Genomic DNA, 12,013 nt, shown 5'->3' with positions numbered 1-12,013 from the left:
CATACAGTGAGGCAAGACAAGAACTTACAGTGATGTCAATGACTGGGAGCAGGGGAGAAGAGGAGGGCAACAAGTACGATGCAAGGGGAGTGGAGGATTTGTTCTCAACAATTACAAGGGAAGAAGAGGTAAGGTAAGGGAAGTCCCTCAGGAAGACTTATTTCACATAAGTCAACGATGAGAGTCTCTAGTGAAATGAACATGGTGTGACAACTGAAGACTGGGAAAGAAAATGAAATGCATCTTGGAGAAATGTTTCCTCTACACAGCAGTGGACCAGGAACTTTGAAGATGTCCTGGTCTTGCGGGTAAAACAAGATAAGCTTCAAGTCTTGGTCAACACTCAGCAGTCGAGAAAGAACCTGCTGTCAGTTGTAATTTATAGTAGATGAGGCCAACATTCAAGTCTTTGTAAGTTTATTTTCTTGGCACGCTAGTTGACTGATGCCTGAATGGCTCACTACATTTTTACTTTGTCCCATTTTTCCTTGTATTCTCACTCCCCTTGGTTCATGCCGTGTAATTTGGTTAAACAGATCACTATCAGTTAGTTAAAATTATAAAAGTTCAACCAACCATACGTTTATTCTTGTTGCAGCATATACATGATAGAGCCCATCCTTCACAAAGTTCAAAGCGGTGAACTACACTTGGAATACATATCATACACTGAAAGTTATAATTTTCATATGAATTTCATGTCTATCTGATATGGAAAAGATATTATTCTTCTAAGGTGTGAAACTTTAGTACGTGACTAATATGCCTTTGAAAGTTTGTATCAAATATTTAAGCATTTTAACAATTTAAAATGAAAACTCAAAACTAAATTGTTGTAGATCTTCTGGAGAGCTACAATTTTATACAAATCTTAACTTCATCCAGCTCCATTTCTGTCAGATGATTTTTCTAAGATAACAAGTCCCTTTACATGCTTAATATGTGCTGAAAGTTTTTATAAATTTTTCAAGTATCTTAACGACTCCTCATGTAAAACTGAAAACTAGAAAGTTGTGTGGATCCCATGAGGAGAAATTTTCCAATAAAAATAATTTTCATTCCACACCTTATGAAGAAGATGTGATTTCTATAAAGGTAGAATGGTAGCCTTACCACACGGGTCCAAAATGGCGTGGCAAGCTTTCGGTGTTAATATGCGGCAGTAGACACTTCTTACATGTTCAGTGTGCAACATATTTTTGCCATGCCAATGCACGTGTCATGACAAAGTGTTTTTGCCATGCTATGTTATCTGGCACAGTCAAAATGGTTAGGAATCAAAATAAAAATTGAATGGAACTTTTTCTAACACTACCGGATACCGAAATTTCCTTATGGGTGAGAAATCAATAGAAAATATGAAATACCGACTGGAAAATGTGAAAGACAATTTCCCTGTCAGTTTACAGATGAATATACTGACAGAACAAAAAAGTGATTAAAAAAAGTAAATAAGATTTTTAGAAATAATAAAAATCGAGCAAGTAGCAAGTCCATGCAGAAGACTTAACTTTTTCCCCAACACTCAACAGACTTATTTGACTTTGAATTTTCCTTTGACAAGTCTCGTTCGGCAGTGGACAACGAACTTGGAAAAGTCTTAGCCGCTTGTCAGTGTCAGTGTCAGTGTCAGTGTGCATTTTATAGTAGATGAGGCCAACATTCAAGCCATTGTAAATTTATTTTCGTGGCACCACTAGTCTACTGCTGCCTGAATGACTCGCTACATATCCTCTCTGCCCCATTTTCCAATGTCTTCTCATCCCTTAGGGCTCGTTTGCATTTGCTGCACTCTAATACATCTCAATTCACATAGATTAGGTACAATTAAAGTACTGTAGAAAAATAACTATGTTTTAAAATATAAATCTCTCTCACCCGTATGGATGGGAGTAGATTAGGATGTAGCCAAACAAACCCTTGTTTAGTTCATGGAGTTTAGTTTGGTTAAGCTGACTACCGTAAGAGGCACTCTGAATGCTGAGTAGCAGGCAGAGGAGCCGTGGAGGCGGAGCTCAACGTATATACATATAGGCTGTGCATGCTTGTGGCTGTGAGGCGGGGAGCAAAACGTACCTCGAGAGCGCCTGCTCGAGGTGGGAGAAGAGCTCAACATATATACATAGGCTGGGCCTCTGTCATCCAACTCCGGCTGCTCGCCCTCCTTCTCCACAGTGGCGCGCCGTAGCTGCAGCCGCCACTCTGTCTGGCTGACCACCTTCGCCGCTGTTCTCTTCGCCGACCCCAGCCCACCAGGGCCATGCGGCCCAGAGTCTGAAACTTTTCCAGACGATGGGGTGAGTGCCGAGCTAGCCTGGGCCGGGTCACAGTCTGCGCCTTCTCGGCGTGGCATACGGGTTATCCTTCATAAGTTCTTTGCGCAGGCTTTGGATGCGGCGGCATTGCAACACTTACACAAGCGGTCATGGTGTTTTTCTCCCGTGCACATGGGTGATGATCTAGTCTTAGAATCGATTATCGTTGGTGTGCCAGGCTTCCCTATTGTTTTAATTTTTGCTCAGTCTCTGTGCGCTTTTCACAGAAGCCGAGAGTGGGATCACAATTCTTGTATCTACTTGATGTAAAGATTGTGATTTAATAAAATCCTCCCTTTATCAAAAAAAAGCAGAGCATTCATCGAGATTATAAATGTCACTTCTGCCTTGTATGTTCTCAAAGTAAGCCAGAAAAGACATTCGGAATCTAATTGTAAGTTCTTATTAATCTCCTGTTTTAAAAAAGATTATTAACCTCGAGCACTGTTACAACAATTTGCCTACAAATATCTCTTTAAAAATCATGTCTATTTTTTCTCACATCTAAATTTTGTTTATTTTGCTTTCTCAGCAAAAAAAACTGAGATGAGGTAACTTAAATTCTGTTACTCCCACGAAAGGACATGTACCCTAGAGGTTATAAGAGTCTCAGTAGGTCCTGGATTTAACTCTCTGTGGATAGAGATGCACATGGTACGGATATTTATCAAACCGAATAAATATAAATGCCTATTTAGATATTTATTCAGGTATTCGGATTCTTTTCAGATACAGACAGATAAAAATCAGATACGTTATGCGGATATATCGAATATCTGGGTATGTAATATCATAATTATCCAGTGGATATTGGATATTCCTGGATATTCCGGGGACCTGTCCATGGCGAATAGTATCTGGCCTATAGGCGGCAAAGTACATTTTCGATTTAATTAATATTCTCAATCTCAGCTTCGTTCCACGTGTTAGGTGAACAAAGGCCATGTGTCTTTGTGTGCTGCCCCACCCCATACCTGGACACTAGACCTTCGCTCTGCTAGCAAGGTGGGACAAAATTCTTCTTGCGTTGCGGAGTGCAAACTGCAGCAAGCCGTTGCTGCTAGTTTTTTCATGCGGACCAATAGTGTTTGGCCCGAGCACATGTGTTTTTTAATTTTGTTTTCCAAGATAAATAATGAAAAATAATATAAAAATATTTTATAGTGCAAGTTATGTCTATTACGTAGTTTAGTCTTCCCAATCAATTATCGCTTACCCACCGTTACCAACGTATGCCCTTTATGTTTTGTAGTAGCTGATGTACCCGTGCGTTACAACAGGAGAAAATAAGTTGTTAGATTGCAACGGAAAACGAGAAGCTATAAATATATCATAACTTCAATTTCATACTATGCATGCTTTGGTGCAGTTAAATATTAAGTTTTGTGACTTTCTTTGAGGATCCATAAAAATCTATTATTTAATCTTTAGTTCAAGTTGACGAGGAGTTAGTTATTGATATGTCAAGTACTTGTCCGCCCACCGATAATTATGACGGGAGACCTCTCTCTAGTTTCCACGTTGCAAGACTCATCAGGGGTTACACTTTGTGTATTCATACTGTCGAGACACAAATTTATTAAGACGAATGAACTAACAACAAGCACCTCAAGATATTAGTTCGCATTTGATTAGGTAGACCAACAGTTCAACCAGGTTCTTATAAGTTTTGTTCTTAATGAAATGAAAACTGCATCAATAACTTGTTCTTGAATGTCGATTCAAGCTGCAACGAACTCGATTCCATCGATGGTGGCTGGATTCACGTTGTGGCATGCTCGATTAGCGTTGATCAAAATCGATCTCGTGGAGAAAAAAAATTAAAGTTCAATGCTTGTAGTGACGGACCTTATTCAAACAATAGAGGCTCGATTTGGTGCGGAAGGACTCAAATCGCAGCAGGAAGCTCGATTCAGTAATAAACGAGCTTTATTGGAGCGTAAACATGGACGTCGCAAGTCGCGGGAGGGAAGCACGGGGCTGTGCGGTTTGGGGGGACTTTTGGGTTCTACCTGCAGCCCGCTCGTTTTCTGCATGACTTTACTGGGTTAAGAGCGGAACCAACCCAACCCACGTAAGCTCAACTGCCACGGTTTCATCAGGGTTGGTTCCGGTCTGGTTTGCGCTTTTGTCACAAATGAACAGGGCTAGTACAAAGAAACAGACTCTCCATACTTAAATATGTAGGATAGTGATAAAAAAAATATTTAGGATAAATAAATCGAAAAAGGACCGGGACTCTTTGTGATTTAATACCGGAAAAAGATACACTACTTTTATTTATTTTTATTTCTGTTTCTATTTGAATTAAGATTTCTATTCAGCTTACTCAGAATCGAAGAAACCTATTTGGATTAGAATTCGTAGCTATTCAGGTGTCCAAGCTAGGCATATATAAAACATATAGGACGGTTGTAGACATACAAATAGAAACAGTTTGGACATTCACATAGTTAATTTGTTTGGGAGGGCCAGACCAAAATAATGGAACCGAAAAAGTGATGGAAATTTTGCCTCTTTATTATTAGGTAATAGATATGTATCTTATCTCTTATTTGTTGCTTTACTCTTCAGGGTTAATCTAGATGGGTTTTGTACTCAGAGAGTGGTGTAATGGGTAACGCAACTATGATATATATAAATGTTGCTTTTACTCATTATCCGAATAGATATTTGTTTCCAACATTCTTCGAATCCGATTCATACCGTATTCGATAATCAATATTTGCATTCGTAACTGAGATAATCTGTATTCGTATATGTATCTGATAGCTATCCGTGTCTGAATCCGAATTCGAAAAGAAATATGAAAACAAATATAATATCAGTGATACCTGTTCGTATCCTATCCGTTTTCATCCCTGTGTGGGAGCGAATATTTCATAATTTCACGGCATTGTGTTTTCATTGGTAGGCGATGTTCCCATCGACAACAAGGCATCTGTGGTGACTTCATCAATCTCGAGGATTTGCCATCTCAGTCTTCGAAGATGTTTATAGGGGTAGGGTGAGTGTGCGTACTTTATGAGTGTCTGTGTTGTACTGTGTAATAAAAAAATTCTCTTACCCCCTTCGTCCTAGAAAAATTGTCTTGCCTTTCAAGGATTCAATCAATAAATTTCAAGTTTCACTACACTTATAAAACATAGTGTGAACATTAATATTTCCAATTATATTTCCTGCAAAATATACTATTATGTATAGAGAAACTTTATTAAATTTAAAATTGGTTGACTCTCAAAAAACAAGACAGTGGAAGTATCTAGAGCTCACAGGTGTTAGAGGGCATCAAATTGACAATTATTGCCACTACCGGAGGCGGCTTCTTTGCCGAGTGCCTGAGGCACTCGACAAAGGCCGATATACACTCAGCAAAGCCTTTCCCGAGTGTTACACTCGGCAAAGGGCGCTCGGTAAACAGTTTATCGGCAAAGACCTCTTTGCCGAGTGCACTTTATCGGGCACTCGGCAAAGGCTTTGCCGAGTGCCAATCCAACACTCGGCAAAGAAAAGTGGCCGTGACGGCGAGCGCCACCGTGACGGCGGCTTTGCCGAGAGTTAAGGTCAAGCACTCGGTAAAGGTACCCGATTTGCCGAGCGCCATTGACTTAGACACTCGGCAAAGGTGGCCACTTTGCCGAGTGTCTTGTCGGCGACACTCGGCAAAGTGGCGACCTTTGCCGAGTGCCTGGACCGTGGCACTCGGCAAATATGTGATGTTTTGCCGAGTGATGTCTTTTTTATTTGTTTTTTACATCCCATCCAAACAAACAGAAGATATATATAACAAACATCACCAACATCACATATATATCATGAACATCTCATATATATCACCAACACCACATATATATCACAAACGTCACATGTCTCACAATATATCACAAATAAGTTCACAAGCAATCCAAGTGCTCCATCATCGTCAACCACAATTGCAAATAGAAGTATCATTACAACCACAAGTATCATCACTGATTTGGTGAAGGATTCGCTGAAGCATGAGGATCGTTCGATGCCGCCGATTGATTTTGCACAAAGGAGAAGAGATTGCATGTGTGAGACAAGATAAATATATACCATACATATGAATAAAACTTTCATGGATTGCCGAGTGTTAGGAGAAGACACTCGGCAAAGGATTAATAGCGGCTGCCGGCCGTTAACGGCGGCGGCCCTTTGCCGAGTGTTATTGTTTGACACTCGGCAAACCTGGTCTTTACCGAGTGTTCGGCACTCGGCAAACCACCTCTTTGCCGAGTGCCATTTGTTCGCCGAGTGCTTTCTCTCTGGCACTCGGCAAACAACCTCTTTACCGAGTGCCTGATAAAAAACACTCGGCAAAGTCTGAGACACTTGGCAAAGAAGCCGTCTCCGGTTGTGTGCCAGTCGAACCAAATAAATAAAAGACAATGTTTACAGCAGGTTGCGATCATGGATTGCACACAAGTACATGAAGCAAAAAAAAATCCCATGATTGTCTAATCTCCTTCCGGAGCCTATGGTACGATTTAATCTAATTTAAACATGATTGATTCAGATTTTCAGGTGCAGTGGCGGCGGTGGCACTACTAGCTGACTTTCCTTTCCTCTCTGAATCCAGTCCAGGATCAAGCCTCGCAGCTGGACAGGTGCATGTGCAACCCACGAATTGAGGAAGGAAGCCACCTTGCGATTCCAGCTCGCCAGCACCTGCACCTGATCTTGTTGCACCTGCAGCTTCCTTTTCCTACTACCTGCCCTAGAAATTGCCCGTCGTTCTGCACATGGCATCTCCTCCATCCTTGGCTTCTCGAACTCAATGTACTCAGTGCCATGTCTAGACTTCCAAAGCAGCAGGATGTCGCCTCGGGGTTCTGGTAGAAATAATCTGTTGCCTTTGGCAGCATGATCTCATTCATCTGGTCCAAGGTAATGTCAGTATGCACATTGTGCTGTTCTTCATCGTAGACCGTCACTACTGCAGAGTTCTTTTCTTCAGGAAGCCTATGCTTCGTAGAACCATGGGGCGTGAAGAGGAGCCCAGCTTTCAGATATGGAGAGTAGTCCTGCGTAGAACTTCTGCGTCGAGATGGCGAGGTTGTGGTCTGCTGCTTGTAGTTGTGCTCGGATACCGGGACTTGACACTCCAAGTGCATTAGAATGAATCCAGAGAAACATCTGGAATTCCTACCATGTCTGGTTGACCAATGCAACGAGGCTTATTATTCTGCAGACCTTGTTGCTTGACTTGCTTCTTGCAACACAATGGGTCTGGACGAAACCACTGAGTGCAGAAGCTGTGGAGATTGTCCCAGTGCTTCTTGCACCCATGAGAAGTCCTGTGTAGGAAGCTGAGTGAGCTCTTTCTTGATGGTTTCAATTGTAGGCTGGAAACAATTAGGAAAGAGCTGCAGGCAGTTCACTACTGTCCCAACTCTGTCTGTGCTGTCAGATATCTGCAGCATTGCACAAAGAAAGAAGTTGTTCTCCGGTGCATTATCATGTTTATGGACGAATTTCAGGCAGGCTTGTACCCCATGATCCGGAGTGATGGAAGGGACCAGCCATAGCAGATAAGAAGGGTACTTATTTCCCCAAACAATCTTATGCTGGAGCTCCATGCATGCCAGCAAAAAGGTTCCTGTTAAGAGACTTGAATGGCATGTGACAGCGTGGTGTGCCACCAACTTCAACGTATCTCAGAAATTCACTGGCTCCATCTGCAAACCACTCGAACCTTTGAACCATGGATCTGCTCGGCTCATTTTTGTCACTGAAGGCAGAGAAAATGAATGACTTAGTAGCGCGTGCAATCCGGCTATGGAGGGAGGAGTTCATCAGCTCTTGTTCCACCTGCTCGTCTTCATGGATCCTTTGCTTGAATTTGTGCAGCATGTCATCACACTCTTTGGCAACACGATTCAGCTTCTTGCGCCAATGCAGCAAAGATGCATCTGTGATCTGCCACTTGTTAGATGTCTCAAGAGCAGCCTCCAGCCTGATGTGTGCCATCTCTAACCTCTCAAAGTTTCTGTTTGCATCATTTGATTCCGCATACCAATGAACTAGACCAGATAGGATTTGGCTAACTGTCTCCTGGGCAACCACGGAACTGACCATCTCTGCCACCATTAGGGTCAAGCATATGTAGCACTCGTTCCCTGCTCAGGAGAAAGCAATATGAAACATTTTCAGATATATGAACCTTGTATTTGTTTTCAGGTAAAGGATATATGAACGTTTTACCACAATAAAAAATTTACACAACTGCATGAAAGCTGTGGCAGTTTTACCCTGTTTACTATAGAGAGGTATTCTGGATGTTAAATGCATCTGTGATGTTAGATGAAAATATATTAAAGACAGCGAGCTCCATAAGTTAGACAGGCTATGATCATTCAGGAGACAGGTTAAGAATGATGGAGACGGGTGTCGAGGAATTGGTGTGCACAACACCTAAATAAAGAACTCAGCGACGTCCAAATCTCCTAGTGGAAAAGGGAACATGCAAGTCAATAGTGGAGTTGGATAGTGCACAGTGGAGAACACAGCAAAATGCATTGAGGGTCAGAAACTTTTCTCATAGTGCCCTCTTCTTTATCCTCAAACTTTTAAAATGTACTTTTAAGTCCCCATAACTAACTTATTTATGGATTTGTTAATCCGTTTGGCCGGTTCTCAGTAGATGTGAATCTGACATGCACATGCATAGTTTTTTGAGGCTTTGGTGTCCTATATAGCGGGGATATGCTTAGATGCCTAGGCAATATGACGTCACTAAAACATTATGGGGTCGTCCTATGACATGTAGGATATGTCTCAAAAACCATGGACACAAGTGGAATCACTGATCCATACGATCAACACATCTCTTGGTCCATCCTTCTCTTTGACCACCCATAACTAGCCAAACACCATTTTGAGTCAACCCATTTTCCGTAGCACCAACCATATCTTGCCCATAACCCATCCCTATTGGTGCCATACGAGACCACCATATCTATTTCATCTCCGTCGCTATTATCCCATCTATCAAATCAAACGCAGGAGATGATTTCCGACACCCTCTATTTCCCATTCCCACCTCCCTTTATCGCGTTATCCAAACGCAGAGTTATGCATTTATATACTTTTTTTGAAACAGAAAATTTTATTGCATTCCAGGAGCAGTACATCGAGTTGATACCAAAGTTCAAAAAGGCGACGCCAGGCGCTCACCTAGGCGTGACTAGTCGCTAGGCGACGGTCCCCGCCTGGCCTATGGGGTAGGGGGAGCTCTAGGCGGGCGCAGAGCCTCGGTGGCTCAAGGCGGCGCCTCGGCGGCGATTCGGCGGCGCGGAGGCGCCCTAAGCGGCATGGAGGCAGACGCCGCGGGCAAGCGCGCGAATATTTCCACCCCTGCGGACGCGCGCGTGCATGGCTGGCTTCGAGCGTGGGAAAGAAGCCTCGCGCGGAAGGGATAAGAGGGGGAGAAGGGGAAAAGAAGAATCGCGTGCAGTTGGCACTCGGACGGCCGCTCACCTCCCTGGAACCCTACCGGGAAGCTCTCCTAGCTGACCGCGCTCCTCCTCGCCGGGCAGGTGTTCACGCAGGCCGCGCTCCTCCTTGCCTGGAAGCTGCTCCCGCCGGTCATGCTCGTACCCGCCTAGAAGCTCGTCCTTGCCGGCGCACCCCTCCCGCCTGGAAGCTCGTCCTCGCCAGCGCACCCCTCCCGCCGGTCTCGTCCTCTCGCTGGCGTCGTCCTCCCGCCAGCGCACACCTCCCCGACGGTGTCCCCCCTAAGCAGCAGCCCGCAAGTGGCAAGGTCAGTCCCCTCCCCCGCTGGCTGATCCCCTCCAGTGCTCCTCTCCCCTGCTCGCTGCTCCCCTCCCCTGCCCTGAATCTAAACTTCTGAATGAAACTCTGAATCTGAATGACTGAATACTGAATCTGAATGGAATGACTGAATACACATGCCTGAATGACTGAATCTGAATCTGCATGTATGTATCTGTTTTCTGTGATTGCTAATGTCAACTTGCTATTTTCTATTTTTTTTGTGAACTGCTTGCTATCTATTGAGTATTTACAGGCTGTCAATCCTTGCTGTAGGAACTAGGAACAAGCTGTCTATTGATTATTAAGCCTAAGCCAGTAAGCCACTCTGGTATATCTACTGGTCCTCTCTTTTATATACTGTATTCAGCTACTCTACGTCTCTATTTAACTAATTTATTAAGCATTTCTGCTATGTATATAATATATATGTTGTGTGCTAAATTGGCAAAATGCCTAGAAAAACATCTTAAAACGCCTAGGGTAGCCTAGGCTCTAGGCTATGAGTCAGCGCCTACAAAGCGCCTAGCGCCTTCTTGAACTTTGGTTGATACATGGATTTGGAATGAAAAACTCCAGCCTCTGCCTATGCATTTATATCCTATAATATAACAGTATTTCAACCCATTTTATTTTGAAAATAGTTGAAATTTGTAAAACAATTAATAGAGGTACATTTGGTAACTGGTTCTATGCATAATAGTAATATGATAATCGCCTAAACAGAGCATAATTCATTCATGTCTAGCGAGTAAGCCTACGTCATCAAGGAAATCAAGGTACAACAATCAAGAGGTGGCTATCAATCATGTTTGAGCTGCTAAATAAAAAATACTTTCTACATATAAAGTCCATTAGCAGTGTATGGATAGGCTATACATAACTAACCGGATTACTTGCCTTCGTCGGCGTCCTTGACGAACTTTGGATCATTGTACTGAACTCCATGTATACCATCTTAAAGATGACACGTTTTCGGTTCAACGGCTACCCAAATAGCCATGTTTACGCTTGTGTTTTCAAGAGACGGCTCTGTCTCCGGTTTCTCCCTATACGTGCACGAGCGCCAGCCCTCTGCGTTATGGGTGGTCGGCAGCGGCTCCTCGGTGATGCTTGTCTTCCTATACGTACACGAGCTCCAGCGCTCCGCGTTATGGTTTACGGGCTAGCCGGGGCTGGGGGCTCAGCAACAAACTAACTGGTCGGGGCTGTCTATATTAAATATAAATACATCTCCAAAACAACACTTAGTGTTTACAATGTCTTTAAGATATTCTTCATCAACTCGCTGACCAACCATGTTCTCATTTGCGTTATCTAGAAGCGGCCCTGTTCTTGATCTCACACCTACACGTGCACGAGTGCTAGCCCTCTGCGTTATGGGTGGTCGGCGGCGGCTCCTCGGCGACGCCTATGCTCTTACGTGTAAATGGGTGCTAAGCACTCTACGCTATGTGATATGGGCTAGTCGGAGCTGGTGATGCGATACAAAACCAACTGGAAGGAAGTTACTCATATTTAAAATATGAACAAACTCCAAATAAGCATAATGTTTATCTACAACTGCTCGTCAAGATACATCATGTACAACCCATTCTACATATTTATTTTGCAGGGGTCCTGGTTCAGTCAAAGAGTTATTTTTTATGCTCGGGGACTGGATCACCCGGGGAGGACAAAAGGATCATCGTCCGGATGGTCGCACCACATGGCGTTCGGACTTCTCCTCCGATCAACTGGTCAGACCGCTAGGTTCATAGACTTCGCGCCAACTAGTTGGCCGGACTATTCGGCGCTCACTTCTACTCGGCGCTCACTTCGCCGCCGACTAGGTGGTTGGACTACTCGGTTCTTGCTTCTTCGCCGACCAGCTGGTTGGATTGTTCGTCGCTTGGGCTTCATTG

General features: G+C 43.5%; 1 pseudogene; it reads right to left on the bottom strand.

Annotated features, from left to right (window-relative positions):
- Window positions 1-6,848: 6,848 nt before the first annotated feature.
- On the bottom strand, window positions 6,849-8,426 carry LOC136547613 (uncharacterized; annotated as a pseudogene).
- Window positions 8,427-12,013: the final 3,587 nt, after the last annotated feature.

The sequence above is a fragment of the Miscanthus floridulus genome, chromosome 3 (assembly GCF_019320115.1).
Source record: "Miscanthus floridulus cultivar M001 chromosome 3, ASM1932011v1, whole genome shotgun sequence".
Taxonomy (NCBI): domain Eukaryota; kingdom Viridiplantae; phylum Streptophyta; class Magnoliopsida; order Poales; family Poaceae; genus Miscanthus; species Miscanthus floridulus.
This window is presented reverse-complemented; position numbering and strand designations above follow the sequence as displayed.